The sequence below is a fragment of the Neofelis nebulosa genome, chromosome 6 (genome assembly GCF_028018385.1).
Source record: "Neofelis nebulosa isolate mNeoNeb1 chromosome 6, mNeoNeb1.pri, whole genome shotgun sequence".
NCBI classification, from domain to species: domain Eukaryota; kingdom Metazoa; phylum Chordata; class Mammalia; order Carnivora; family Felidae; genus Neofelis; species Neofelis nebulosa.
The window spans coordinates 93,937,412-93,943,411 of NC_080787.1; positions in this window are offsets into that span (position 1 = coordinate 93,937,412).

The following is a 6,000-nucleotide window of genomic DNA, read 5'->3' on the forward strand; positions in this document are numbered from 1 at the left end:
GGCAATGAGCAACCCAGGGTTCTTCAAGAAGTCCTTTCCTCAGGGTGTTTGTTCTGGGCTCATGTTGATGCCAAAGGGGTTACTGCTCAGTCTCTTTCATGCCTCAAGGCTTCTCCACTGCAGGGTGCAAGGAGCTATCAAGCTAGTTCCCCTTTTCTGCTGCCCCACACACCTCTTCCCCATAACAGAACATGTTTTCACTATTATTATTTCTGAAATGCTCAGAATTTATATGTAATGTTTCTATATACATACTATATATATATATATATATATATATATATATATATATATATATATTATACATAGATATTTTTCAATACTAATCATGGAGTTATTGTGATAAATGTGTCTCTTTCAAAAAATAGATCTTTTTAGAGGAAGGGTAGGTTTTCCTGGGCTGAGAGATGTTACAGTATCAATGATGTAGACAAGATTAACCTCAAAATACACTAACCCATGCTGATCAGTGTCTAGAATTCCTGGGATTATTTGATAAATGGCCCTATTCACCACTAGATGGTAAACAAAACAAAAATGGAGACAAGGTCCATTTTGTTCACCATTATGTGTTTCCAGCATCTAATATATTGATTGGCATGTAAAAGTTGCTAAATAAAAAATGTGTCAGATGGATAAATAAATGAATGAATGACAGAGAGCTTAAATGTGCCAATTGTCCTGAGAGATATAAAGCATTGACTTAGACCTGGATTATTGATACCAAAAAACCTTAATCACAGCTGACTTCGGTATGGAGGGCAGGGAGAACACAAAAATGCTTTCAAAGGTTGATTAGAAGAAAGAATACAGAAAGTTGACTCTAAGGGAACTGAAGTCAAACTCAACAGGTTTTAATTGGTGGTCAACTATGCACTAGGAATACCCACGAAATAAATATTATTCTTTGAATAGACTATTAAGAAGGTGGTTTATGAAAGAAAAATAAGTCCTGAAATCCCTGAAAAATAAATCCCTGAAAACCACCATGGCCTTGGTGTTAGAATATTTAACTGGGCTTATAACTTCCCCACACAGAGTAATGTATTGATTTTCCAAAAAGGTTATTAAAACTTTCTGCCTTTCCAAGTCTTAGTTTAATTTTTCAGGCAACTGACTTCCTGAATTTCTCCCAAATTTTATTACATAAAGTCAATATAACTTAGCTATTTCACAGCTTCTTAAGGAATTTCTCTTATTAAATGTTTTTTTCCACTTTTAGGAAAATACTACAAACAGTACTACTTCTCTTTGTGGCAGACTAATTTGCTGAGACAGTAGTTTCTATTTCTAAAACCTCTGTTGTTTTTTTTTTTTCATATTTCCAAGGAGGTGGTGAGATCTTTTGAGACTGTTGAGGGAGAGATGGTAAAACAGGGTATCCTGGGAGGAGTGGAGCAAGTCAACTATATTCCTTCTCTACACTGTATAACAAATTGCCATCAACGTGGTGGCTTAAAACAACACACACACTACCTCACAGTTGCTGTAGGCAGGATTCCCAAGCACAGGTTAATTGGGTCCTCTCTGCAGCAACTCACAAGACTACAATTAGGGTGTCAGTTGGTCTATGAAGTTCTCATCTGGAGGTTCAACTTGAGAAGAACCCACCTTGAACTTCATTCAGATTGTTGGCAGAATTCATTTCCTTGCACTGTGACCAAAGACGTCAGCTTCTTACAAGTTTTTGATAAGACATGGTTGCCCTCAGATCCTAGGGACCACGCTCAGTTCCTGCTGTGGGGCCCTCTCACCTGCCCTCACACAACATGGTGAGTTGCTTCTACAAGGCCAGCAGGAACACTTCTCTCACTCCAGTCTGCCGAGTAAGGCTTATACAGCTAAACATATTCAGGGGAAAGACATTTAATTACCCTTGCCACTGGTTAGAAGTAAGTAACAAGTTCCCTCTGCATTCCGGGTAGTGGTGGGGGATTATACAAAGGTATCGTTCACTGGAGGTCACCTTATGGCATGTCTGCTACAACTACCTAATTCCACCTGATGCCCAGTTTTCAAGCTGAACATACAAACTCCTCTTCAGGAAGAAATGTCCCTAACGTCATTAATGATCATTATAGTGACTTTAAATTCCTATCCTAAAATTCCCAACTTGTTATTAAAATTTTGGACTAATTCCAGCATTCCTTTATATCTTCTGAAATAAGAAAGCATCTAGGAGAAGGGTGACATGAAAACAATTTGGTTAATTGACAAGGAGCAGCAATCATGGCAGATGGGGATAATCATTGCCCATCTTTTACAAAGTCATGAGGATTACAGCCTGCTGCATTCTATAAGCACCTTATCATTAATAAGAGATTAATAAGATTTTTTTCAGATTATTCCTAACCTCTGTTTACAATTTTTTTTTAGTATGGTTTCCATCTGTAAGGCTTCTTCTACAACTATTTTCTCTGAAGTTGAACAAGGAAAGCCAATTATCATCTTCCTCTCCCAAGGAATTTATCCAAATAAAAGAGGTCCTTTGGCTTCCCCAAAACAAGGGGAAGTTAAGCAGTGGACTCAAACCCAAGAAACAGGGCAAGCGTTTAAAAATCCCACCCCAGGGGCGCCTGGGTGGCTCAGTCGGTTGGGTGGCCGACTTCGGCTCAGGTCATGATCTCACGGTCTGTGAGTTCAAGCCCCGCATCGGGCTCTGGGCTGACGGCTCAGAGCCTGGAGCCTGCTTCGGATTCTGTGTCTCCCTCTCTCTCTGACCCTCCCCCCGTTCATGCTCTGTCTCTCTCTGTCTCAAAAATAAATAAACGTTAAAAAAAAATACTTTAAAAAAAATAAAAATCCCACCCCATTACCGGAGCACTACCACCAGCTTAATTTGTTGTTTTCTTTCTAACTCCAAAAAAGCTTTTACAAATGTCTCACTAGTTTTATCCCATTGTTTAGATACCATGTTGACATGGTCTTGCCCCATTATATTGCCCATTCTTTCCTTTAAAATTTGGGCAATAGGGGCGCCTGGGTGGCTCAGTCGGTTAAGCGTCCGACTTCGCCTCAGGTCATGATCTCACGGTCCGTGAGTTCGAGCCCCGCGTCGGGCTCTGTGCTGACAGCTCAGAGCCTGGAGCCTGCTTCACATTCTGTGTCTCCCTCTCTCTCTCTGCCCCTTCCCTGCTCATGCTGTGTCTCTCTCTGTCTCAAAAATAAACATTAGAAAAGATAAAAAAATTAAAAAAATAAAATTTGGGCAATAGACAGGGAGGGTGCGAGAAGGCATACTGGGTAAAATCAAAACTGGAAAAGGGATGCTAGTTCATCAAACATCTTGGACTTGCTTCAAACTCTTTTAAAGTTGTTGAAATTTAGAATGTATTTTTTCAAATACCCTTCTCTTAATTAGGATCGAGATCTGTATTCTTGAAAATGAATTCCATATGTTTCCATTCACTTATACTTCTTAAAGACATTGTAAAGATTATTTGAGGTCAAGTCTTGTTTGAGTCTTTTAAAATTTGTTAAAACTTTTAGGCCATGGGTTAAAAAGAGGAATGGGAAAAAAAAAAAACAACCTCTTGCTTCCTGAACACTGCTACCCATCTATTCTGCACAAAGCTCTTTGATTCTTCACAAAACTGAACACATTAGTTTGCTGAATAATTATCAAGGCAGAAAGCATCTCAATAAAACTCATTGTCTTAATTTAATATTACAATTTTAAAATCATACAGAAGTAGAATTAGGAAACTTTTTTGTATATGGCTTCTCCATAAATCCAGAGCAAGAAGCACATTGTTTCAATTTGATGCTTCCATAAAAGAGCTCCGTGCTTAGTCAGAATCTTCAAGGAACAAGGTTCAGAGAAATCCGTGATTACCAGAATCGTGCTTGATAATTCTGATAATATATGGTTGGGACTTCAACTCCCCACGAAGTACACTGGTATTTGATTACCCTGCAGTGGGGGGTGGGGGGGAATTTCAGTCTGTATGTTTACAACACTCTTTCTTTGTCTCCATCTTAAATGAATGCTCTGGAAAGGTGGCCAACAGGAGGCTCTCCAGAGGAGAGAGGGGAAAGCAAGCTAACTACTGCTTTTACCCACATTTTCTTGGAAAACCCTTTCTTAGGTTCCTGAAGGCTTCACCACCACCCAAGACTTCAGTGTGAAGTAGATCTGTGCAAATCTCAGTGAGATAAATCTCCCAGTGGTAAATATTCTGAAAGCAAATAGGAGGTGATCTCTATAGTGGATAACCCACCGTAAACGAATTCAGTTCTGCTTCTGTTAATTAGAACCCCACAGCTTTGCAATTTCTCAAGATGAAATATGCTCCAATGTAGGAAGAGATCCTATGAAACATTTCAACTCCCAGCTCTTTTCAGGCTTTTACCATGGATTTAACAAGGACAAGTGTAGGAAACAAAGCATGTGTTCTAGTTTTAAGCTTGATTTCAGAAAGTGAAAGCTATCACTCATTACTGCTTATTCACGTCCCACTTGTGGCTGAAGGGGATTTGAGGTAAGTTTACAAAAGCACAGAATATAATATTTAAATACATTCGGCAAATTTGACACTTCAACTTCCTAGAAATCCAGTAAATAAGAAAAGCATGATTACTTTTAAGGTGTGTAGTATCTTTAAGTAAAACTAAACTACTGTAACCCTCAACAGAAGTGCAGATCTTCAAGACCATGGTGCACTCAGTTGTTACATGTGGCTTTTAAAAACAACAAAATGTAAAGTAGAAAGTTCACATTTTATTCTAAATTTTAGCCAAAGACTCCAGGTTTCTAAGGCTTAATTTGGGTTATTTACTCATTCAGCAAATATTTTTGTACCCACTTTGCCAAGCACCGTACTAGGCACTGGCAAATCAACAGTACATGGTGTAGTTGCATTCTGTGCCCTCATGGAGTTTGTACGTGGTCAGAAAGATAAAAAAAAATAAGTAAATATTAATGGAAAACGGACAAATCTTATGATAAGTACACAAAAACAAAGTACTGAGGCCTCTATTTAAAAGCAGTGATAACCTATTGGCTAAATCAAAGAAAGCTTTCCTGAAAAAGTGATGTTCGTGGTAAGACACAAAATATGAATAGCTAGTGACCAGCTTATAAAGGGAGATGAAGACATAAGGGACAATGCAGGCAGGGGGAAGAGCATACATGAAGGCTTCAGGGGTCTTTAAAACTTTTTAAGGACACACACACACACACACACACACACAATTGTCAATATGTTGTATTAGAGTATAATATTATGTGGGAACATTCCAGAAAGAAAAGGTAATATTGCTCTAAATGGTTGTTGTTTTTTACCTTGCCCAACATTGTCTTTTGGTAACAGGATCTTACTTAGTCTCTTGAAGTACCTCCCCTACCTCTGACCATGTAGTCTGGGTGGGGTTGACTACCTCACACTCTCCTTCTCTCTGTCCAGATGGAGCCCATTAGAGTGTCTCATCCCTCTGTCAGCCTTCAGAGATAGGCTAGTGACTCAAATAGGTGAATCCAAGTAACCTTAGGAATTTCCACCAGAGATGCTGAGAGGATCAGTAGGTTAGCCTAGAGTTTCTGGGGTCCATCTTACCACTTTCTGAAACAGAGCCTGCCTATGGGAAAAACAAACAATACAAAGACAAGCAGAGTCCAGGATAGAGGCCAAGTCATCTGAGCCCCCAAATCTAGATACACCAAACTTTAGTTAAGTGAGTAAGTTAATTTTTCCCTCCCCGCTTTTCTTTTTTTGCTTAAGTCACTTTGAATTATCACTTGAAACCAAAATAATTTTTATATTAAATCTAAACACAGCATTTATTTTTCTTTTAATGGATTCTACATGTAACTATAAAAGAATCATTGGCTTACCCACCACTTCTCTTTTTCCTTCCTAGTTTGGTATGATTTATTCTAAGATGTCTATATTCAGTATGCCTTTTTTATTTCCATTAGGTCCCAGAATAATAAAAGTATGTTTGGCTCTGACAATTTACAATTAATCATTGCTTTATTATTATTTTTAAACAATTAGTCCT